This window comes from Gorilla gorilla, chromosome 14 (genome assembly GCF_029281585.2).
Source record: "Gorilla gorilla gorilla isolate KB3781 chromosome 14, NHGRI_mGorGor1-v2.1_pri, whole genome shotgun sequence".
NCBI classification, from domain to species: domain Eukaryota; kingdom Metazoa; phylum Chordata; class Mammalia; order Primates; family Hominidae; genus Gorilla; species Gorilla gorilla.
In genome coordinates, this window is record NC_073238.2 from 118,182,735 (window position 1) to 118,209,254 (window position 26,520).

General features: G+C 35.4%; 1 long non-coding RNA gene across 1 annotated transcript in view; it reads left to right on the forward strand.

Annotated features, from left to right (window-relative positions):
• Positions 1-22,044, forward strand: part of LOC129526196 (uncharacterized) — a 128,967-nt gene extending 106,923 nt beyond the window's left edge. Inside the window, exons 2-3 of the long non-coding RNA XR_008670813.2 lie at positions 20,431-20,532; positions 21,303-22,044. This is a non-coding gene — a long non-coding RNA (uncharacterized lncRNA). The remainder of the gene's footprint in view (positions 1-20,430; positions 20,533-21,302) is intronic.
• The last annotated feature ends 4,476 nt before the right edge of the window (positions 22,045-26,520 follow it).

Sequence of the window (26,520 nt, forward strand, 5' to 3'; positions counted from 1 at the left end):
GATATATGTGTATATGATATGTATATATAGATATATATGTATATATGATATATATGTGTATATATGATATATATGTATATATATCATATATATGTGTATATATGATATATATGTGTGTGTGTATATATATATCAGAATTTATCTGCTCATTGATTTATGGGCATTTGGGCTGTTTCCATATTTTTGCAATTGAGAATTGTGCTGCTATAAACGTGTGTGCAAGTATCTTTTTCGTATAATGACTTCTTTTCCTCTGGGTAGATGAGAGTAGTGGGATTGCTGCATCAAAGGGGGGTTCTACTTTTAGTTCCTTAAGGAATCTCCACACTGTTTTCCATAGTGGTTGTACTACTTTACATTCCCACCAGCAGTGTAGAAGTGTTCCCTTTTCACTGCGGCCATGCCAACATTATTATTTTTTGATTTTTTGATTATGTCCATTCTTCCAGGAGTAAGGTGGTGTTACATTATGATTTTGATTTACCCTTCCCTAATCATTAGTGATGTTGAACATTTTTTCATATGTTTGTTGGCCATTTGTATATCTTCTTTTGAGGATTTTCTATTCACGTCCTTAGCCTGCTTTTTGATGGGACTGTTTTTTTCTTGCTAATTTGTTTGATTTCCTTGTAGATTCTGGATGGTATTCCTTTGTCAGATTAATAGATTGTGAAGATTTTCTCCCTATCTGTAGGTTGTCTGTTTACTCTGCTGACTGTTTCTTTTCCTGTGCAGAATCTCTTCAGTTTAATTAAGTCCTACCTATTTATCTTTGTTTTTATTACATTAGCTTTTGGGTTCTTGGCCATGAAGTTTTTGCTTAAGCAAATGTCTAGAAGGGTTTTTCTGATCAGCCATAAGAAGGAATGAATTAATGGCATTTGCAGCAACCTGGATGGAACTGGAGATTATTATTCTAAGTAAAGTAACTCGGGAACAGAAATCCAAACATTGTTTGTTCTCACTCATGAGTGGGAGCTAAGCTATGAGGATGCAAAGGCATAAAAATGATACAATGGAATCTGGGGACTCAGGAGAAATGGTGGAATTGGGGAGAGGGATAAAAGACTACAAATTGGGTTCAGTGTATACTGCTGAAGTGATGGGTGCACCAAATCTCACAAATCACCACTAAAGAATTTGCTCATGTAACCAATACCACTTGTTCCCCCAAAAACTATGGAAATAAAATAAATAAATAAATAAGTAAACACACACACACACACACACACACACACACACACATGCATACATACATAAAAGGAAATTGGCTTTAAAAAGACACATGCACTAATATGTTCATCACAGCACTATTCACAATAGCAAATACACGGAATCAACCTAGATGCTCACCAATGGTGGACTGGATGAAGAAAATGTGGTATACCATGATATTTGCAGCAACCTGGAATATTTGCAGCACCATGGAATGTACACCATAGAATACTACATAGCCATGAAAAAGAATGAAATCATGTCCTTTGCAGCAATGTGGATGCAGCTGGAGACCATTATCCCAAGCGGATTAAAGGGGCGACAGAAAACAAATATACTCACTTATAAGCAGGAGCCACACACATTGAATACATATGAATATAAAGATGGCAACAATAGACAATGGGGGCTGCTAGAGGGAGGAGGGTTGGAAAACTACCTATTAGGTACTATACTCACTACCTAGGTAATGGGATCATTTGTACACCAAACCTCAATGACATGCAATTTACCCATGTAACAAACCTGCACATGTACCCCCAGAATCTAAACTAAAAGTTGAAAAAACTTTTACTTTTGAAAAAATTCAAACTTAAGGAATGTAGAAAAATGAACATAAAAGGCTTCAGTCACAATTTGTTAAACTTTATGTTTTGTTTCTCTTATACACGTATAAATACATGCACACACACACACACACACACACCCCAGAGCTTTCAATTATTTGTGTCTCCTAAGAGTAATCACATTCTCCTAAATAGCCAGAATAGCATTATTATATCTAAGACTATTAACATTAATTTAAAAATATCATATAATTTGTAGTTCATATCCAAGTCCTTCAACTGTCTCAAAATATATATGCAATTTTTTCTTTATCCAGATTTAATCCAGGTTTACATACATATTTGATTGTCTTTTTATCTACTTTGGACTATGAATAGTCTTACTTTTTTCATTTTTCTTAGACTGAATTTTTGAAAGACCAGTCAACTTGTCTGCAATATATCCCTATAAAATTTAAGTCTCTGCATTCTGAATTTATCTGAGTATTTCTTTGTGATAGAAACATGTTAAAGATTAGTTGCAAAATAAAAATGTAAATGTTATTGTATCATTTTAGTGATTGCACTTATTAGTGATGTAAAATTTGATCACTAGGTTAAGATGGCCATCATCGATCTATTTATTGTAAGATTGAATTTCCTTCTTTATGCATTTCAATTCATGAGTTATTTATGCGATGTTAATTTCAGGGTGGCGATCATGGATCTATTTATTGTAAGATTGAATTTCCTTCTTTATGCATTTCAATTCATGAGTTATTTATGCGATGTTAATTTCAGACCATGTGAATATTCTGCAACTGTATTTCCCCCAGTGACTTTAGCACCAATGGATAATCCTTATCTGAATCAATTATTAAATTTGAGTTTGTAATAGAATGATATTCCAATTTTAATTTTCCTTACATATTTATTAGCTTGCATTCTGTTTTTCCTGTTTTTGTTTTTTTGTATAAACATTACTATATGTGATATATACATGGTTTTGTTTTTTAATTCACTGTGACGTAACCATTGTCATAAGTGTTAGTAATATATGCTCAAACTGTTTAAGCTTCTGTTTTTTTTTTTTCGTGATTTGGGAGGTTAATTTTGATATGCCATGTGATTTTTTTATACAATTAGCTTATGACATTTATTAAAATTTTTTCACATTGATTATTGTCATTAACTCAACAATACAACTAACAAATAACTCTGTTTTTTTAAATGTGTTTTTCAGATTTTCAACTTTTCGTGTTACAACCTTTGAATATTTCTATGCAACATTTACATCAGTAACAATAATAAGCACCTCCCACTTTTGAGTTATCACGATTTCTAGTCCAGAAAAATATTTGGTTTTCAGCAGTTTTTTTTTTTTTTTTTTGAGACAGAATCTCGCTCAGTCGCCCCGGCCGGAGTGCAGTGGCGCGATCGTGATCTCGGCTCACTGCAAGCTCCGCCTCCCGGGTTCATGCCATTCTCCTGCCTCAGCCTCCCGAGTAGCTGGGACTACAGGTGCCCGCCACGACGCCCAGCCTAGTTTTTGTATTTTTCGTAGAGACGGGGTTTCACCGTGTTAGCCAGGATGGTCTCGATCTCCTGACCTCGTGATCCGCCCGCCTCGGCCTCCCAAAGTGCTGGGATTACAGGCGTGAGCCACCGTGCCCGGCCGTTTTTCAGCAGTTCTAAGAGATTTTTTTTTTTTTCTGAAGAAGCTTGTTAGATGTACCCTTCATTTTATTTTTAAATTAAAAAAATTAAGCACATAATAATTGTACATGTTTATGGGGACTTAGTAATGTTTCAATACATATAAGGTATAGTGATCAGATCATGGTAGTCAGTATATCCATCATCTCAAACATTTATCATTTCTTTGTGTTGAGAACATTCAGAAGAGTTAGATAGGAGGAATACATTCCAGTATTCTATAGCACCTTAGGGCAACTGTAGTTAACAATAATATATCATATAAATTCGAATAGCTAGAAGGAGGATATTGAATGTTCCTAGCACAAAGTTTTAAAAGTTTTTTTTAAGCTTTTTTATTTTTTGTGTGGTATGTTATTTAGCTTGAGGGATGTTTTTCACACAATTAAAAAATTTTTAATTCAATAATTTCAAAGGTTTATGTTTTCGATACAGGGAATGCTAAGAAACAAACTTTACTGTCTATGCAGTCTGCATGCTTATTACTTCTTTTTTAAAAAATATTTAATGGGGGTACAATTTACACACAACCGAATGCATCTATTTTAGAAGAAGAGCTTGAGTAATTTTGACAAATGAATATACTCAGATAACCAGCACTAATCATGTTATAGAATATTTCCATCACCCCAAATCATTTCCTCATGTCACTTTGCAATTAATCTTACCTTAATCACTGGAAACTTCTATTCTGCTTTCTGTCACTAAAGCTTAGTTTGTCTTTTCTAGAATTCACATGAACATAGCCGTACAACATGTACTTCTTTCTCTCAGCATATTTTTGTTGATGTATATGTTGATAAAAGTATCAGTAGCTTATTCCTTTTTTATTGATGAATAGTATTCCAATGTAGGTACATACCGTAAGTCTTTATCCATGAATGCATTAGTGGAGATTTAATTTGTATCCAGTGTTTGGATACTTTTTATAGAAAGTATTAATGGATAGATGAAGCTGTGGATATTGGAATATCAGTCTGGGTGAATATACATGTTCCTTCTTTTGGGAAAATAGCTAGAATGAGAATTACTGGGTTGTATGGTAAGTGGATGTTTAACTTAATAAGAAACAGTTTTCTAAAACACTTGTATAATTTTACACTCTTAAGAGGGTGCCAGTTGCTAGACATACTCACCAAAATTTGGTGTTATCAATATTTACAATTCTAGGCAATCAATGAATATGGAAAGTATCTCATTGTGAATTTAATTTGCATTTATATGATGACTAATGGCATTTTCATGAGCTTGTGGTCATTTATATCTTCTTTATTAAAGTTGCCATTCAAATCTTCTGGTTAAGTTTAATTGTGTTATTTGCCTTCTTGTTATTGAGATACAGTGTTTTAATTCAGTACGTTGTGGACATCAGTCCTTTGCTAGCTATATGAATTGCAAATATTTTCTCTAGAGTAGCTATTGTTTTCATTCTGTCAGCAGTGTCTTTTGGAGTGCAGAAGTTTTCAGTTTGATAAAGTCCAGGTTGCCGAGTCTTTTTATGTTTTCTGCTCTTGGTGTTCTATATGAGAACTCTTTGCCTTCTTCAGGTTCAAAATGATTTTCTTCTGTTTGTTGTTGGAAGTTATAGCATTTATGTTTAGGTTTATGATCCTTTTAATTTTTCTTTATGGTACAAAAGATTCTTCTATGTGGTACAGGTTTATTTTATTTCATTCTTTCTTACGTGTGGGGCCAGCAGCCTCTGGCATTCCTTGCTGTGTCTTTTTTTTTGGAGACAGAGTCTCGCTCTGTCGCCGGAGCTGGAGTGCAGTGGCGCGATCTGGGCTCACTGCAAGCTCCGCCTCCCGGGTTCACGGCATTCTCCTGCCTCAGCCTCCCGAATAGCTGGGACTACAGGCGCCCGCCATCATGCCCGGCTAATTTTTGGTATTTTTAGTAGAGACGGGGTTTCACCGTGTTAGCCAGGATGGTCTCTATTTCCTGACCTCGTGATCCGCCCTCCTCGGCCTCCCGAAGTGCTGAGATTACAAGCGTGAGCCACCGCGCCCGGCCCTTGCAGTGTCTTTTGATGTGAGCTGGCATGATGGGGGTCCAGGCCTCAGTGTTCCTGGCCTGCTGCTCTGGGGGCAGGGGCTGGGAGGAAGGAAGGAGCTTGCTGAACTCCTAGCGACTGTCATCTGGAATATCATCTCTGAAACGCAGAGTTGGGGGCATAGGAAATGCTGGTGGTCTACTCCTGGGGAGACACCGAAGCATTTGGTTGGCAGCTGGAGTGAGAGTAAGTCACGTATTTTTGGCCAAACGTGTGACCAGAATGGAGCTTTCATCATGCTGTGTCGAGGGGTTGGGGAAGGAGTGGATGGTGGCTCAGGTGCCAGAGACTCCCTCATTGTTTTTATCAAGATTTAGTAGATTTTCCTGATTATGTTTTTAAAAACTTGTTGTATAGGTTAATTTTCAGAAACTTTACTTTACTTTTTAAGTAGTCGTAACCAATTATGGTTGTTTCAGTGGGGAGAAGGCCCGTGGAGATCCTCATTCCATCATTCCAGACATTGTCTTCCACATGTATTTCTTTGCAAGTTATTATTACTAATTTGTTGGAGGTTATTTTGTTGCTTCGGTTGCAAATATTCTCTATTCAGTGGTTTGTCCTTCATATCTTCTTATGGTCTCTCTTTTATTAAAATAAAAAATACAACTTAGTTTTAATGTGCTTTGCAAATAGCCTTAAAAGATTATTCCCCTTCTCAACATCTTAATTATGCTTTCGTATTTATATATTTAATCTCTCTAGATTTGAAATTTTTATGTCATAGATGAATTGAATTTTATCTTTTTCCATACATAAAACAATGGCCACATCAACATTTATTAAATAGTCTTTTATTCTCCCATGGATTTGCAACTGTCTCTGTATCCTAAATCAAGTTTCTACATATATTTGATCAATCTCTAGACCCCCTTTTATTCCATTTCAGTAATTTATTTGTCCATTTTCAGTGCCAATTCCACTTTATCTAAAATGTTTTAATTTTATGATGTCTTAATATTGGAAGGGCAAATTCTAACAAATTATTGTTTTTCTCTTCATTTAAAAAAGGAAGAAAAAAACATTATCATGCCATCAACTTTTTTATCATATTGCTTCTTTCCTCCTCGTCTAACTTCTTTTAACTTTTTCTTCTTTCTTCCTCATTTTCCTCCTCCTCCTCCTTTCTCCCAGTTCTTCTCCTTCCTTTTCTTAAAGTGTCATTCATAACATTACTTATTCATCTCTTTGGCTCTTTTAAAATATATATTTTATTAGCCTTCCATAGGGTTGCTTTTTTGTTTTTTTTTGTTTTTTTTGAGATGGAGTTTCGCTCTGTTGTCCAGGATGGAGTGCAGTGGGGTGATCTCAGTTCACTGCAACCTCTGCCTCCTGGGTTCAAGTTATTCTCCTAGTAGCTGAGGTTATAGGTATGTGCTATCACACCTGGCTGATTTTTGTATTTTTAGTAGAGATGAGGTTTCACCATGTTGTCCAGGCTGGTCTCGAACTCCTGACCTCAGAAGATCCACCCACCTTGGCCTCTCAAACCATAGGATTGCATTTCAAAGAACTGATGTTTAGCTTTACTGAAGCAACATTATTTTTTACTGCATTCAAAATTTATTTTATTCTAAAATGTTCAATAATTTCTGCTTTTATTTTTATTTTCTTTCTTTTCCACTTAGTTCAGGTTTTATATAGTCTTTTTCTAGCTTTATATTTTGGATGCATAGCTTGTTCATTATGAGCCTTTTTCTTTTTAAAGTAAGCTATTAATCTCTTTATAAGAACTGTTTTAGCTGTATTCTGAAGTCTTGATGTATGTTATTTCCATTATCTGTCCATTCTAAATATTTCAAATTATCCATTATAATTCCTGCTCTGACTCATAAGCATTTTCAATTTTTTTAAAATTTCCAAATCATAAAACTTTTATAATTATATTTGCAGAAATATTCCATGAAAGAGTGAAAATGAAGTGCAGTTTTCTTTATGTCTTCATTAGATCAGGCTTGTTGTGTTAGTTACAAAAATATTGCCTCTTTACTCCAAATCCATGCTCCATAGCCCCCTTAGAACATTCTTTTTATTATCAGATGGTGTTAAGCTACATTGGGAGCTACATTTGCTCGGTAGTAAGCTATGTTAGCAGAGGTCTGAGGGACATGGAAGGAGGAAGGGCTCTTCCTTCTGGTCCTGGTGAGCACCTCTCAGCAGGCTCCTGCAGTATGTGGGGCTGTGTGTGGGGCACCTGCTCATGAGACAGCTCACCCAGCTCACCACCTCCTTATGCGGCTTCGCAACAAGATCAGTACCATGACACCTCCTGAAAGTTGGCTTTTCTTGGCCACCCAGATGGAGACTTCCCAGTGGGTTCTGCCAGCACCCAGTGACCTTTGCTATTCTGTGACTCTGTTTATGCCCTCTCAGACAAGGTCTCAATCTTAGCCCTCTGAATTTTTCCTTCTTTAGTTACTCTAGCTCAGTCATAGAAGTAGGGGGTGCTCCTGTATCTGCTGTTCCTATAATCTTTAAAGTTAACTTTATCCATCATAATCCTTCAGTTATAGTTAATAATTAGTAATATTAGATATCCCTGTTCACATTGCCTGTGATTTCTGTCTCTTGATTGGACTCTAATACAATATTGCTGTTCTATTGCGTCTTTTTTTATGGGTTGCTTCCGCTACTTAGAAAGGGAAATTACAATTTTCCACTCTAATGATAGATTTGTACCATCTTTTTACCTCTTTCAATTTCTGCTAAATATACTTTGTGGCAATAATATTACAAGTGTATAAGTTAAATATTTTTTCTTTTTCTGAGTAATGGATTTTTTAATCATTATATAGTTATACCACATCACCTCTACTAAAGTCTATTTTATGTGATATTATTACAGCTGTATCAACTGAGTCTTGTTTAGCATTTACCTGGAATAGATTTTTTCCATCCTTTATTCTTAGACTTCTCTATTCTCTATTCCTTGATACTTCAGAGGATATTGTTTGTTAAATCAAGTATAACTATCTTTATATTTCTTTCCTCTACTTGTTTGGAAATTTTCCTCATAAAAGTGAGACAGATATAGAAACTGAAATGTCCTGGAAAAGTTTATTTCAGCAGAAAAATTATTTTAGGTGATCAGGGAAAGAAAAAAATTTTGCTCATGATCTCCAAATGTAGTGGATCCCTTAGATAGTATAATGCATAATTAATAATTTCCTTCTGTTTTAAAACATAAAACCTCGTTGTTTTAATTTCAGTGATTTTCCTCACATTATATACTATTGCCAAGTAGTTTGGGTTTATACTATTTTTTGTGTTATATGCACAAGTTAGGCAACATTGTTTTATATAATTGTTGTCTATATTATTTATGTGTTTATAAATGACATACACATAAAGTCTTCTAGGTGTTTGTCATTGACTTTACCTTCAATATTGTGGTAATTGGGGGCCACTGCAGGGGTTTTAGCCATAAGTGCCATAATCAGACAATTTTTAAAGTTGGCCAACATTGAAGCAACTGTGGGAATGTAAAAGGGAATATGACAGCAGGAAGACTAATTTACAGGCTATTTACTTGGGTAAGAAATTAAAAGACTGCAAGTTAATGGAGTGATCTAGGTTTTAAATAGCATAAGATAAATGTGACAGATATATGGGAACTTTTTGGGTGAGTGAATTATTTTAGGTGATCAGGGAAAAAGAATTCAAGATGACTTCCAAGTTAACTATAAATTTACCTGGACAGGAGTTGGTACAAAGATTAAATTTGAATGTAATACATAACTAGTTAATTTCTATACTTGTGTTTGCGGTGTTTCTGAAACATCCAACTGGAGATGTATGAGTAGGGCGTTGGAAATACAAGTTGGAGGAGCATAGTGGGTTGTTGTCATAGATGTGGAATCATTTGTACAAAAGTGGATATGATCACAGGTCAGCGGCATAAAGCCTGAGAGATTGACTTTGTTGTGTGCAGGGATCTGCTCCCCTTAGCTCTGAATTAGTGCAAGGATTTGAGGGAAATTTGTCTTCAGGTGGACCTTCCAATACTGGCATTAGGATATTACCATAGCCATTCTGCTTTAAAGTTTTGAAACTTACAGAAATGTAGCTTGGGAAACATACGCTCCTGTGAATGCCTGATTTTTCATATGCTCTCGTTTTTCCCTCCTTTTTGGTCTTGATTCTCAATATTTTCCAAATTGTAAGGTACAAGTTTTTCTGTGTATTTAATAGCATTCTTATAAAGAAATAGTCTTTCATTTCTGAGGAAAATGTTTCCTAAGAGTTTTTGAAAATAAATATAAAATTATAGTGATTTTAGTCTCATTTAAGTTTCCAAGTGCTGTAAAGAAAACTGTAAAACTCAAAATGAAGAAATCAGATATTCAGATCTTCTGACTGTAGTAATTTCTCACCTTTCACTTACTCAAAAAGCTTCCTGTAATTTTAAGTTTTTGCCAAGTACATGTCTTTCAACTATAAACTTTCACACCTACAATATAATCCAGATGGAGAATTTATGCTTGTTGAATACTGAAGCAGATCTATACCATGTTACACAGTGAAGGCATTCAAGACAGCATTTAGTTTGATATGAAGCTGAAACGTTTAACAAAATTCTTTTCCCCCCACATGCTTTCATCCTGAAGCAAAACTAGCCAGGATCAGAGCTAGTTAATTTGCTATCTGGGGAATTTATATCATCCCATTTTTTTTTTCAATCCTGTTTAGAAGTGATGCTTTCTTGAACAGAGACCATTATAGAAAAAAATTGCAGAAGTTTACAAGCTATGAGTGTGAAAGGATTTATAAATTAGATGGATCCCAGAGTAGTAGCAGGAATTGTTGCTTCTAGAATGGAAAACATTTTCTACAATTAAGGACAAAGTTCGAATATGCCTTTCTCTTTTTTGTTGCACTGATAGTATTATATCTAGAGAGATTTTTAGTATTATAATTTATAGGTTGAAAAACACGTTTTCAAATTATGTTTTTTCCCACAAAATAGATTCCTATTGAGACACATATACATTTAATTTTACTTTCATTAATAACTTTTGTTTATAGAGCCTTTTTGTTGAGAGAATATTGTTTATTTTTCTAAATATGTTAGAGATGAACTTGAAAAATGAAATGAAGTTTAACTAGGTGGTGCTCAAAGAATCACAGTCAGGAACATGGATAACCATCAACCCAAATGTATTTACAATGAGTCACTACCTACCTGTTGAACAAGGTAATGGTGTAATTAAAATGGTGTTTTATGAAGACTATTTCAGCAGTTGTATGTAGGATAGATGGATGGGATCACATAATTTCAGACAGCTACATCCGAAAAATTACTTGCCACATTGGCGTGGAATTCTGCTTTTGTATGGAAGTCTTGGCTCTAGGAAAAACTGAAGGTCTGGCTCTGAGAAAAGCTATTCTCAAATTCCCAAAGAAAAAGATACGGGTGAAATAAATCAATTAATAAGCAGGCAGTATTAGAAAGGAAAGCAGCAGCATTTAAATTATATAAAAGAGTAACACATTGATTTATTTCAGAAAAAGCCAAAGGACAAAGACATGGAAATGATAAAAGAAAAAAGATAGAATATTATGGGTAACTTTAGAATAGCTAATACCTAAATAATGAAAATTCCATGACTAGAAAAAGGAATAGCTAACAGAAATATCTATAATTAAATAAATAGAGAAAATTGTACTGAGCTAAAAATAAAAAGACTTACATTTTGGTGTAAAAGATTTCAAAAGGACAAGTCAGGAATACAGAGTGTTAGATAGAGATAGACAAGTATTGAGAATCACTATTTTTTTCTTTGGAAATTTAAAACTACCCCATGCACCTGTGAGTTTACTTCAGCCTGCCAGGCCCCTTGGCATACAGTTTGGAAACTATGAACTTAAATGACTGTAGGTCAGGTCATCTGAGTTAATATTTAGGTTGTGAGTATGCTTTCTAAGTACACTACCCATATGAGCTTATCACTTGTGGACCAGTTAGATAATAAGGCATAGGTGTATTAGGGTTCTCTCGAGGGACAGAACTAATAGGATATATGTATATATGAAAGCGAGTTTATAAAGGAGAATTGATTCACATGATCACAAGGTAAAATTCACAATAGGCCGTCTGCAAGTTGAGGAGCAAGGAAGCCAGTGGTGGATCAGTCCGAGTCCCAAAACCTCAAAAGTAGGGAAGCTGACAGTGCAGCCTTCAGTCTGTGGCCAAAGGTCCGAGAGCCCCTGGGAAACCACTGGTATAAGTCCAAGAGTCCAAAAGCTGAAGAACTTGGAGTCTGACTTTCGAGGGCAGGAAGCATCCAGCATGGGAGAAAGATGAAGGCTCGAAAACTCAGCAAGTCTGCTCTTCCACCTTCTACTGCCTGCTTTATTCTTATTGCACTGTCAGCTGATTAGATGGTGCCCACCCAGATTGAGGGTAGGTCTGCCTCTCCCAATCCACTGACTCAAATGTTAATCTCCTTTGGCAACACCCTCACAGACACACCTAGGAATAATACTTTGCATCCTTCAATCCAATGAAGTTGACACTCAATATTAACCATCAAAAGGCTACCCCTTGTCAACTTGAACCCATACACATCTCCGGAAATCACACATAATCTTTAAATAAAGACAATAACATAATATAGCTATCTTTATATTATGTTAGGTATGGTTATACCTAACATAATATAAAGGTATGATTATACCTAACATAATATAGCTATCTTTACTACAACCAGAAGTGTACTAATCCTTAACCTAAATGCTATTACATGGAGTTACAACACTTAAATGCTGATATGAAGTCAAATCTTATGTCACATGATAAAGGACAAAGAAAGGAAATAAAATGAAGATATTTTCTTAGTACAAGTGTATACATGCACAACCATATTCTTAACAAAATAAGGAGATACTCATGACAATTACCGGCCTCATTTCTGCAACTGGTCACATGATTATAGCTGGTAGTAATGACTACCTTCTTCTACTAACCCTTCAGTATTCCCTTTGCCTTCAGCAAGCACCTCAGCAAGTCGTGGTTTTCACCTGGTGGAGTGACTTCATTCCTGAAGGTCTGGGCCATTTGTAGTTCTCCCTGGATTGGGCTGTTGTAGTTTCCCATTGACCTTAATCACAGGGCATGGTAATACTAAGAGACACCCTAAGGCATCTCCTGTATTCCATGCATACTCTTCCTTACCTCCACTGTGGTGTAGTAGACTGATTTCATCTTGATATTTCAGGTCAATCACCCCAGCCAACACTGTAACTCCCTTCTGAGCCTGTTGCCTTAGAGGCAGGAGGAGCACAAAGTGGCCAGGTGGCAATCTTACATTCCAGTGTAATGGAATCATTGTTGTGTCTCCTGGTGGCAGCATTCCTCCTTCTGGAACTAAAACGTCTAGGGCAGCAGAATGTTGTGTCATGGGAACAGGAAGCAAACATTTTGCTAGTAGGTCACTAGGGGTGATGGTGAGTGGTCCCACTTCTACTTCCACCCCTTGATTCTTGGACCCGTGCATCCTGGCTATGGGGGAAACAGTACCATATACGCTAAACATTACTCAATGCAGACACATTGCAACTCTGCAATGATGCCTGGTCCCCTAATGTGTCGTGCGTTATCTTCATGTTACAAATAACACTCAGGTGTAATAAACATTTCAGGATGACCAGCGACTTCTGCAACAATATATTTCCCCTGGATTTTCTGACCATAAGGCAAAACTAAAATAATCTAATAATAAAGATCAAAATAGAATCAGTCCTCCAAGATCTAACCACTTAGACTTAAAAATTAACTATTTATTTATTTATTTATTTATTTACTTACTTACTTATTTATTTTGAGATGGAATATCACTCTGTCACCCAGGCTGGAATGCAGTGGCATGATCTCGGTTCACTGCAACCTCTGCCTCCCAGGTTCAACAGATTCTCCTGCCTCAGCTTCTCAAGTAGCTAGGAGTACAGGTGTGTACCCCAAACCTGGCCAATTTTTTTGTATTTTTAGTAGAGATGGGGTTTCCCATTTGACCAGGCTGGTGTGAAACTTCTGGCCTCAAGTGATCTGCCCACCTCAGCCTCCCAAATTGTTGGGATTACAGGTGTGAGCCACCACACCCAGCCAAAATTACACATTTAAAGAAGTCACTTGGATGAGACAGCTCTCAAGCATCATTTTCTTCAATAATGAGTAAGTCAAACTTAAGTTGTCAACCCAAGAAGCTTGTTGGAAAATGTGGAAGTTAACAGACATGTGAATTTTCCTCATTCCTTTCCCATAGAGGAAGGTGAGAGCATAAGAGTACACCCCACACAAAAGCAGAGGAGGACAAACTGTTTCTTGGGCAAAATTCAACCCTTTGCCCACTTTATAAATAAAATTTTGTTGGAACCCAGCCCTGTCCATCTTTTAAATATTTCACAGGGCTCCTTTTGAGCTACAACAGTAGACTTGAGTAATTGCAACAGAAACATACAGCCCTTAGCATTCACCATCTGAAACTTTACAGGAAAAATTTGCTGACTCTGCACAAAAGTGTGTGCTCTTTCATGAAGTATGCACTATAGGAGCCTATTTATCAATCATATTGGACCTGGAAGAAAGACAAGTGAACCAGGAAAATATCAGAAACTAAAAAGACAGAAGCACCCATATTCATCATAGTACCAATGAGTAACGCTAACATTGTTTTGTCTTTAGTATGTAACCTCTACTGCTATTCAGATAGAGGTATGACCAATTCTCTGTAAATTCACTTCAAACAAATTATTAAAGGTAAAAATATGTTAGGGAGAGATTAAAAAAAAAAAGTACAGTTCTGCAGTATAACCCAACTTCTGCCACACATTTCTGAGCTACGTCTCTTCCCCTGAAGCTGGGAATAGACGATTGAGTTGCAGCTTCATTATCAGCATCAACACAGCAAGTTTCTGTTTTGAGTCCTCCATGGCCAGCCTATAGACCATCTATAATTTCAAGCAGAGTAGGTGTATAAAGGCAAGGTTGCATCCCAAAAAGATGAAGCTTGTTTGAGAAGACACCAATATTTAGGAGGGATAATAATTTTGGAGACTTATGGTTGATATTAATGTTCTTAACATGTAGTGGCTACCTTTGGGTGTCAAAGTAATCAGCTTGTGAACTGGTTTTAAGAAAATATTTCCAATGTAGCTGATACAAGATTAATACCTTCTTTCCTGACCCACCACTCCTGTTATGATTTTGAGTAGAAGTTTCCATATTGTGAAAGAATTTTGCCTCAGCCTTCGAGAGAATATCTTATCATGAGAAATCTATTTTTTAAAATTCTTTTGCAGTGGTTTTGAACCTCAGCACTCTAAATTGGGTTAACAAGAAATATTATTTCTTTTTCTTAACTCAAGTTAATTTCCAGTTTGTAGGCCCTGTGAATTGTTCACTGACTGCTCCAGCAGAATATTTTATAATAGACATTCTAGGGGGTGCTCCTCTTGAGGGACCCTCTCTTCTCCAGGATTTTACAGTAGTTTCTGTATCTTAGATAAGCAAAATACTTACTTGTGGAAGATACTTTCTGGATTCTGGTTATCTTCTTAACATCGTACAAATAAATTGACCTCTGTTTTAAATAAAATGATTTCAAATAAAAGGTCCTCCATTATTTTTCCTCTTGATATTTTCATGTCTGGCTTAAAACCAGCATTCTAAAATCGATAGAAAATCATTAGTTAAAAATGTAACCCTCAGTTAGTATTTAATGGGGACAGAGTTTCATTTGGGGAAGATGAAAATTTCTGGACATGGATGCTGGTGATGTTTGCACAGTGTGAATGTACCTGATAGCACTGAGATTAAAAATGCTTAATGAATTTTATCACAACTAAACAAATAATATTCAAAGTAAAAAAAAGGACAGGTATTTTTACAGTAAGTTATTACATTCATTAAAATAGATATTGCTTCTAACAAATACAGTTTCCCACTTTTTGTGACTTTTTATGGGAAACTGTCTCAAATTTATTTCATGAAGCTACTAGATACCTGATACCCAAATCAGATGAGGTGTTTTTTTAAAAAGGAATAATAAAGCATTCTCGTTCACTGTCATAAATGTGAATACCAGGACAAATATTAGCAATCGAAATCCGACAGTGTATGAAACAAATAATCCTTCATGAATAAATTTAATTTTGCTCCATAGATTCAATAATGTATTCATATTAGACATTAATATATTTTGCCATAAAAATAAAAACATTTGATGAGGTCACTAGATTCTGTGAAATCAGTCACATGTTTACGATTTCATAAAAATCAAGTTTTAACCAACTCGGAATTGCAAAAATATTTCTTAATGTGGTAACCAGTTCCTGTGCAGATCTTCCAGCTAATGTGTTATTTAAAGTTGAAGCATTGGAAGTATTCTGGTTAAAATTTGGATCAAGACCAGGATGCTTGGCAACATTGCTTCTCTTGAATGCTGTTTTGCAGATCCTAGCAAGAGGAAAAATAAATAAATAAAATATATATGAATTGACAACAAAGGGAAAATAGCCCATCTTCACAGACAATATAATTTTGTCCTAGGAGGGAAATCTAATAAAATATTCAATATGATCAATTAAGTTAATGTAATTAATATACTTAATAAGGTGATCAAGTTTGCTAGATATATGATCAATATAAAAACATCGATTGATCTCTATATCTTAAATATGAAACTTTATATAATGTAATTTTATATAAAAATGTTAAAGAGCAACAAAAATTATGTCACTTAGGACATGCTTGATTTAACCAACTTGTGCACAATATTTGAAAGAAAACTATAGCATTTTATATTAGACTATATTAAGAAATACTGAATCTTAATATTGTAAAAAAGTCAATTCTCTTGAATTTAATATGTAATCAATATAATTCTAATAAAATATTTAGTATTTATTGCATGATAGGGAAAAATTGTAAGAATATCTACTTCTTCAGAATACCAATTCTATGTACATATTATAGGCCAGAGAAACTTTTACATATGTATCCAAGGAAAACAGGCAAGTTTTTTTTATTTTTTTGAGACAGGGTCTTGTTCTGATACCCAGGCTGGAGTGCAGCGGAGTGATCACAGCTTACTGCAGCCCCTACCTCCTGGGCTCCAGTAATCTTCCCACCTCAGTCTCTGAGTAGCTGGGACTACAGGCGTGTACCACGACACCCAGCTGATTTTTCTATATTTAGTAGAGATGGGTTTTCACTTTGTTGTGTAGGCCGGTCTCAAACTCCTGGGCTCAAGCAATTCTCCTGCCTCAGCCTCTCAAAGTGCTGGGATTACAGACATGAGCCACCACACCCAGCCACAAGAATATTCTTAAAAGAATATTTGCAAACAATGAAAACTAAACATATGTTAATCAAAATAAGAATAAAGTATGATATGTAACATAACTTATGTCTTACATGACAATAAGAATAAACTTGAGCTACCCATGTGAATATGAATGAACACAATATTCAGCAAGACAGAGTTGATAGAAGACATGCTGTATGATAAGATTTATACATAATTGAACAAATAACATATTCAAACATAAGTTATATAATTTTATAGTAATGATCACTAAATTAGGATGGTGATTAGTTGTAGACAGAAGGGAGAATAGGTCTAGATCAGGTAAGGGATTTCATTTAAACTGGGAATGCTATTGAGAGGCTGGGGTTGAGCACTTACTTCATAGGCTGGGTTGAGTACTTATTGTGTCATTTTTGGAATCTTACTGTGCCTTAACTCTTTTATAATGAAGTAAAAATGAGCATAATACAAAGAGAAAATGACGCCAATAAACAAAAGGAAAGTCAGGTGACCACAAGAGGTAAACCAGGAAGACTACGGCTTGGAAAAAGTTTCCTGAGCCTACTCTGGCTCAGAATGATTGGAAAGGGTCTTGGGGAGCAAGGAAGAGCCAGCAGATTTCAAAATAGAAAAGAAAAGTTAAGGGCAGGGAGACAAAGTATATCAGGGAAGACAAAGAGACTAACATGTAAAATGTAGTTTTAAGAGAGATGGCAATCCCTTTCCTGGACCACTGATAAGCGTAGGTGTTCAGTGAAACCCAACTCTTTGTTGTTTGCTAGATATTAATGATGGATAAGACAGAGACTTGGTCTTAAAGAGCTTATTATAATTTAATGGAGAGACTGACATATAAAAATGATGAAACACATATACGTATGTTGTGTGGTACTGCACATGATGTGACAAGTAATTTTGCTAGGATCTTTGAGCAAGAGTGGGAGCCCATCCTCCTCACAGGGCATTTCAGTTAATTGCAATAATACTGAGTTTTGCATGGACAGAACTAAGATGTCATTTCACTTGGCTAGAGTTTAAATTACACAGGATGGGCATTGGGGATGTTTGGGGAAATTGGAATGGAGGAACTTTCCACTGGAATGGAGAAGAGACTGCAGAGTTGGTTGAGGTCTGGTTATGAAGTACCTCAAACTCATTTTGGAATTTTGACAATGGAAAAGCTGAGGCATGATAATCATATTTGGCTGTGGGATGGGAGAAGATGATTCTAATGGTAATGCACAGGATAAATTAGAGGAGGGAGAGACAAAGGACAAAATTGGTTGGGAGGGCATTGAAATGAGATGCTGCTGGGATTATGTAAGTTTGGCCCATCAGAGCAGGCTGGCATTGGGCAGTTTGTCTGAGTCAAAAGACATTTCAGAGGCACAAGGGAAAATAGAACTGAGAAAAGGTACATGCAGAAGGCAAAGTGTTTTTCAAACTTCTGACTTGGACAACTGGGAAGATGCTTGGTAGATCAAGAGAGAGAGCCAGATTATAAATGTTTTAAATTTGATGCATTTTGTTATAAGTGCACAGCACAGTGAGTTACCACAAAGTGAATGTAATGCTATCACCATCTCCCAAATAACCCTTGGTTTTTAGTGTGTTCTTTTTGGGTGGACAGATGCACTCCCAAGAAAGCCTATTACATGGGTGAACTTCATGATAGTCTGTCAGGATGTCTAGAAGATTCTTAGTTAAGAATAAAGACCCAATGGGACTCTAAGGTACTCCTATTTGGGAAGTCGATTTGATTTTGGAACACTAGTGGCTGGTGTATGTGTGTGTGTGTGTGTGGGTATGCAAATACAGATAGAAAACAAGAGAACAGAAAGCGCAAAGCATAGGAATACAGCTGCAAAACTGAACTGAAGGGGTTATTTCTAAGATATTTAGCCTGAATAGAAAAGATTGCAGAATACTGCATCAGATATTTGTTTTTTTCTAAAAGAGGTAGAAGAAAGGAAGGAGGAAGATATGATGGGAGGAAGGAGAGAGGAAGGGAGGGAAAAGAAAGTTTCTCCAGCAGGGACATAGACTGTAAACCATCTTACAGAAAATAGGTGTGAAAAACTGGTTTAAAAAGCTATTTTAAAGATTAGAGAACTGAAGCTCATTGAGGTAAGGTCCATTTCCAAACAATCAGGCAAGAGAGGATATATTTGAATCCAGAATATCTTAACATAGGACACATATTGTTTTTTAAAGATTATAGATTTAAGGGGTGCAGGAGGTACACGTACAGGTTTGCTACATGGGTATATCGCATAACGCTGGGGTTTGGGCTTCTATCCATCCCATCATCCAGACAGTGAACACAGCACCCAATAGGTAGTTTTTCAGCCCTTAATCCCTCCCTCTCCTTCCCTTTTGGAATCTCCAGCATCTGTTGTTTCCATCTGAATGCCCATGAGTACATTTTGTTTTGCTCCCACTTATAAGTGAGAATATGTAATATTTTATGTTCTGTCTCTGTGTATAGTCATTTAGGTTAATGACTTCTGGCTGCATCCATGTTGCAGAAAAGGGCATGATTTCATTCTTTTAATGGCTGCATAGTATTCCATGGTGTATATGTGTCACATTTGCCTTATCCAATCTGCTGTTGATGGACACTTAGGTTTATTCCATGAATTTGCTATTGTGTATAGTGCTGCAATAAACATACAAGTGCAGGTGTCTTTTTGATAAAACAATGTCTTTTCCTTTGGGTAAGTACCCAGTAGTGGGATTGTTGGGAAAAAGGGTAGCTCCATTTTTAGAAATACATATTCTTTTTTTTTTTTATGTCGCCAGGCTGGAGTGCAGTGGCATGATCTCGGCTCACTGCAAGCTCCGCCTCCTGGGCTCACGCCATTCTCCTGCCTCAGCCTCCTGAGTAGCTGGGACTACAGGCCCCTGCCACCACGAGAAATACATATTCTTTATTATTGCATTATATCACCCTCCCTAGGTGGAATATGTCCCCAAGAAAGACATTTAATAATATTCTTTTTGGACATTAGATCATTATTTTATGTCTGTATGCTTGTCTTTTCAATTACAAAATTTAAGTTCATTAATTGTATATTTACTTAAACAGCAAAACAATAGTAATACAAATTAAAATAATTATGAAATACTATACTCCTATATGAGTGGCTAAACTCTAGAACACTGCCAACACCAAATGCTGACAAGGACATAGAGCAACAAGAAGTCGGTTCACTGTTGGTTGGGATGCAAAATGGTACCACCACTTTGGAATACAACTGGAAATTTCTTTAAAAACCAAATATATTCAGATCACGGGGACAGGAGATCGAGACCATCCTGGCTAACACGGTGAAACCCTGTCTCTACTAAGAATACAAAAAATTAGCCGGGCGTGGTGGCGGGCACCTATAGTCCCAGCTACTTGGGAGGCTGAGGCAGGAGAATGGTGTGAACCCGGGAGATGGAGCTTGCAGTGAGCCGAGATCACGCCACTGCACTCCAGCCTGGGCGACCGAGTGAAACTCCATCTCAAAAAAAAAACCAACAACAACAAAAAACAGATATATTCTAACCATATGATCTAGCAATTTTACTCTTTGTCATTTACCCAAAGGAGCTGAAATTTGTGTCTACACGAAAACCTGCACATGAAGATTTATAGCAGCTTTTTATGTAATTGCTAAAATTTGGAAGCAACCAAGATGTCCTTCCATGGGTGAGTGAATAAGTTGCACTATATCCAGGAAATGGAATATTATTTAAGGCTAAAAAGAAATAAGCTATTAAGCCTTAGAAAGACAGGGAGAAAACTTAAAAGGATAATACTAAGTGAAAGAAGTTAATCTGAAAAGACTAGTATCATTCCATACATATGAAAGATATATTTTAGAAGAGGCTAAACTATGGAGGTAATAAAAAGATCCATGGTTTATAGGGGTTGGTGGGAGGAAAGAATGAATAGGTAAAGAACAGAAGATTTTTAGGGCAGTAAATGTGCAGACTATGATACTGTAATGGTAGATACATGTCATTATATATTTGTCAAAACCCATAGAATGTACAACACCAAGGGTGAACCGTAACGTAAGCTATGGAATGTGGGTGATAATGATGTGTCAATATAGTTTCATCAATTGTCATAAATGTACCACTCTGGTGGGGGATGTTGATAGTTGGGGAGGTAGCAATGGGGATAGGGGCGGGGTTGCATGGGAAATGTCTACAGCATATGCTCAATTTTGCTGTGAACCTAAATCTGCTCTAAATAATATAGTCTATTATTGTTTTAAAGCACCTAGCGAAACCTACATTACAGATTTTCAGCATATCCTTGGTAGGATGAATTAATATTACCTGATATATATGATTTGTAATTTCACTTATTACTCGAGAAGCTAAGATACCATCTATCTCGGTTACATTAAGATAATTTGTCATTGTGAGAGAATATCCAAGTTTCTGAAACTTTCTTTTTCAACATTGAAGGATTAACATCTTAGACCTTCAATCTTTTATTTGGAATGTCTGTCATTTTTGAAAAGATGAAGAACCTTACACCTCAATGCAGAGCTACTTTTTCTTTCGGGACACGACTATGAAGGATACATGACATTTATTATCAGTTGGTGAAAGGAAAGGTCTGAGTAACAGCAGACGAAGTTCAGTGATAAATCTAAATATCTCTTCATCACATTTTGGACTATTTTTCTTTAGTTATTTTTGTTAGACCTGCAGCTCACAAAACAAAATTATTTCTAACACCATTAAAATGTTCTTCACACTTCAAGTGTAAATGCTTATTTGTTCTTAGTGTTTCTCTGAACAGAACAATTGTCTGAAAATAATGTCTGGCATGACTTTTCAGAGAAAGGTTAACAGAGAATAGACTCAAAGCACAGCACACAATTCTACTCTTTGCATTCTTCACTTTAGAAAACAGTTTAAAGTAGTTGAATTACTTATAAAAGTGCATAGCAACGACAGCTTCCTTTTAATGTACCTAGCTTCTTGAAGTTTGTTTAACCAGTGGTGGCACTACTGACTGATGGTCTATTTTCTTTAAAACACCAAAGAGAAGTGTAATCTTCCAGAACAAACTACTATGTAACTTTTAAACTTTTTATTCTTCAGTAGCTGTCATAGTTTGGGTGAAGGCCACAAGTGATTTCTTCCTCTATAACACCTGAAAAGTTGCATTCACATTGAGCTAAACTTCTCCAGAGTTTTCAGGAAGCTGAGCTAATGTTATTGAAAAAGTATTACTTAATAAAAAGGTTTTTTCCTTCGATTGAATGCCTGGAGACTAACATTAAGAGATATTCAGTATTTATCACTTAATCTCCAACAGTCAGGGTCTGGGTGGATGAGTCCAAAGACAGAGAAACTGTACCTGATACATATTATTATAATTCATTTAAAATGCAATAGGATGATATGCATCTTCTAGTGTATGACAATTAATTGTTAAAATTTTATATAACTTGAGAAAATAAAAGCATATAAGCTAAAAGCTTCTAGTGTTTGAAGTGTTTAATGATTTGAGCCCCTTTCTCATTTTTTGAACAGTAATTAATGGGCAATTTTGAGAAGATCTGGATATATGTTTACCACCATTGTCTTATTGAAAAATCTCTCTATATTATGAAGTATAGGTATTTTGATACCTTTAAAGCAGCACTCATTTACATATTTTGAAGCTGCCTTCAATTAGTGGTTCTAACTTTTAAAATATATGAAATAATATTTATTTGAAAGTTTTATATTGTAAAACATTTATGTCTTTTGTTTTACAACATAAACAGCCTGGAGACTTGGCCTTGTATCAAATGCATGACAATCTCAAACTTATCTCAGTGTATTGGATCATAATTCTGAAAACTGAATGGCTCTTCATATCATTTTTGAACTTTTAACAGTGTTATCCTTCAGAGTCATCCACTCTAGACTGTTTTTATTCAACAATGCCAACTTTTAAGAAGAAACTTTACATTGATCAGGAATAAATTCTCAAGTCCAAGTAACACAAAAAACTTAAGTTACAGTGACTTGATAATAGGGGTTTATTTTTCTCACATAACAAGGAGTTTTCACATAACAAGGTTTTTGGTGGTATTGGTGGAGCAGTTAAACACTCTTAGGGCCAATGACCCAGTAATTTCGTTGGTATTTTTCTTATGGGAACAAAATGGCTGCTGAAGCTCCAGGCATCACATCTTGAGCAAGATATGTATGTTTCATGTACTCATGTTTACAACTCTCTCTCTCTCTTTACTGGGTTTCACAGGAATATCCTTTGAAGTCTTCCTTTTACATCTATTTATATTTCAGGTGTTAGAATCAGTCACATTTATACTAAAAAGAAAGGGAACCCAGGTAGGCAGGCTTTTGTTTATAAGCCCCTTTAGTAAGAAGGTGAAATATGACAAGGGTTTAGGAATGGTTTTCTGGTTGCTGGTTATATGCCTGCCACTATTGTATTCCTCCTTTGAAATTATCTTAAGGGAAAATGTATTAACCTCATGAAGAATTAGTCACATTTTCCTGAAGTAAGTGTAGAAGATTACTCCCAAAGATTAAATATTTTCATTTTCTTTCTTCTATTACTCTTTTTCAACTTCATGAAACTTGTGCTAATTAGGAATAGAGGAAACATGAATAATCATTGTGTAATATGGTAGAGAGAGGCAATTTGGTGACTGAGACTCAAACTCGAGATTCTCTTACATAAATTTGTGTGCCTTTGATTGCCATGTGTCTATTTTTCCAACTTCCTAAAGTCTCAGTAGCAGAATTAGATGTTATAAGTACTGACTACCTTAAATAGTGTTTAAAATGACTACTTACCTATTAACAAAATCAAAAATTGTCTACTTACCTATTAACAAAATCAAAAGTTATCAGTCTGATGTTCAAAGTTACTCATTGTCTCTACCCACTCACATTTATAGCTGTAACAATTCCCTTTCCCATCCAGTATACCATGATAGACTGGCATGGAGTCCATTCATGCTGAATTTTGGCCCTCTGACTAGGATTGCACACAGTTTTTTTCTTCTTAAATGTCTAAACATTCAATTCTTCCTCTCTGTTTCTCTCTCTCTTTCGCATATACATATGTGTGTGTGTGTGTCTGAGTGTGTGTGTGCATTTTTAAATAGTTTTAAATATCCTGAGTGATAACATTTGAGAAGTATTTAGATTCTTATTTTTTACATATTCTAAAACAAAGGATTTTCATAGTTATGTCAAGTTATTTGTATTGATTTATCATGTCAATGAATTTATGAAAATAATCATTTTTTAATATTAATATTTTATTTATTTATTTATTTTTAAGATGGAGTCTCACTCTGTCACCCAGGCTGGAGTGCAGTGGCGCGATCTCGGCTCACTGCAACCTCTGCCTCCCAGGTTCAGTGATTATCCTGCCTCAGTCTCTTGAGTAGCTGGGATTACAGGCACTTGCCACCACATCTGGCTAATTTTTTGTATTTTTAGTAGAGATGGCGTTTCACTGTGTTAGCCAGGATGGTCTCAATCTCCTGACCTCGTGATCTACCCACCTTGGCCTCCCAAAGTGCTGGGATTACAGGTGTGAGCCACTGTGCCCGACTGAATATTGATATTCTATGACTTATTTCTAGGCTCTCCATTGCATTCTGTCGGTCTATATGACTATCTTTATGCCAGTACCATATTATTTGATTACTGTAGCTTTGTAGTATGTTTCAAAATTAGGATGTGTGAAGTCTCCATTTTTGTTCTTTCTCAACATTGTTACAACTATTGAGGCTTCTTTGTGATTCCATATAAATTTTAGGATTGTTTTCTTATTTCTATAAAGAATGTCAATGCAATTTTGATAGGAATTTTGTTGAATCTATAGATTACTTTGTGTAGTATGAACATTTTAACACTATTAAATTTTCTATTCTATCAACATTATATTGATAGAATATAAATAGAATAGAACATTCTATTCTATTCTATCTAGTCATGTCTTCTTGACTATTATGACACAGATCACTTTTAGTGCCTTCTCTTTCATTTCTGATTTTATTTGCATCTTTTCTCTTCTTAGTCTACTTAAATGTTTGCCAACTTGATAGTTTTTAAAAACAACACTTATTTTCATATATTTTGTCTACTGTTTTTCTTTTCTCTATTAAATTTCTGCTCTAATCTTTATTTTTCTGCTATCTTTGGGCTTAATTTGTTATCTTTTTTTAGTTACTGCATGATTTAGTTCCTGCGTGTTTAAAGTTACATTATTTATTTGATGTCTTTCTTATTTTTTAATGTAGGTGTTCATCACTATATGCTTCCTTCCTAATACTACTTCTGCTATATCCTGTAAGTTTTGGTATGTTGTATTTTGTTTTCATATATATGAAGATATTTTCTAATCTTTTTTTCGTTTTTTCTTAAACCTATTGGTTATTCAATAGTGCGTTAATTTCCACATACTTGTGAATTTCCAGTTTTTCTTGATTTCCAATTGATTTTTAGTTTTAATGCATTGCAGTCAGTAAAGACACTTGATATGATTTCAGTCTTCTTACAATTTACTATTATTTTTGTGACTTAATATGTGATCTTCCTGGAATATGTTTCATGTGTACTTGAAAAAATGATTATTCTGCTGTTGTTGGGTGGAATGTCATGTATATGCCTGCTAGGTTTATTTGATCTCTAATGTTATTTGAGTCTTGTTTCTTTATTGTTTTTTTGTCTGGGTGTCATATCCATTACGGAAATTGGGGTATTGAAATTCCTATTTTTGTGTTCTGTTTCTCTTGTTAGTTTTATCAATGTTTGCTTCATAAATTTGGGTGCTTAGGAGCTATTCTTGATGTCTGGTGTGTTATCTGGTTGTACAAATGCCAGGCTTTATATATCATTCACTGCATGGAATGGGATTTAGGATACATTTCTCTAGATATTAAATTTATTCATGGGGAAAGCCAACTTCTATGAAGTTAGGGGTGATATCAGCACACTTTTACACATAGAAGAGAACAAAGGCATTTTTCTTTCCTCTTATGACTGACATAATCTGGGAACTGAGTGGAGATGAAAGTGTGTGGTGGAGAAGGGGTGCTCCCAGGCTTGCTGTGCTGTTTGTTTCATTGATGAGTTCAGGTTATATGACCAGGCATACTGCAGCTGCTTCTTAGGAGCATAGCTTTGATTTGGGACATCTGATGATTTTTGTCAAGGTTTGACTGTGGTGATTGTATTCAGAGTTTATAATTCTTATCAGAGACAATTTTTTTTAAATTTTTTTCTTTTAAGTTTGAAACATCAAAGGCTTGTTTTACATACTAGACAATGAACCAAAATAATAGTCACTTCTTCTTTCCTCTTTTTATTGCAATTTTCTTGAAAATTCAAGTTTGTTTTGATCCTAAAATCAAGTGTGCTTCTTTCTTTACCAGAAGTAGATTTAGAGTTTATTAGAGAGTAAGAAATAGTGACTAATATGAGGGCAGGTTATACTCCCACAATCAACTCTTAGTGTATCCAGGAACATGTGTTTATATATGGGTTTTTAATAACTTGATTCAAATTTTATGTCTTTAGTTCTTTCCCACTTACATTTTACTAGGGATGTCCCATGGACATTTTATTTTTGCTCTTTACTAAAAATTATTCATCAGGCTGGGCATGGTGGCTCATGCCTGTAATCTTAGCACTTTGGGAG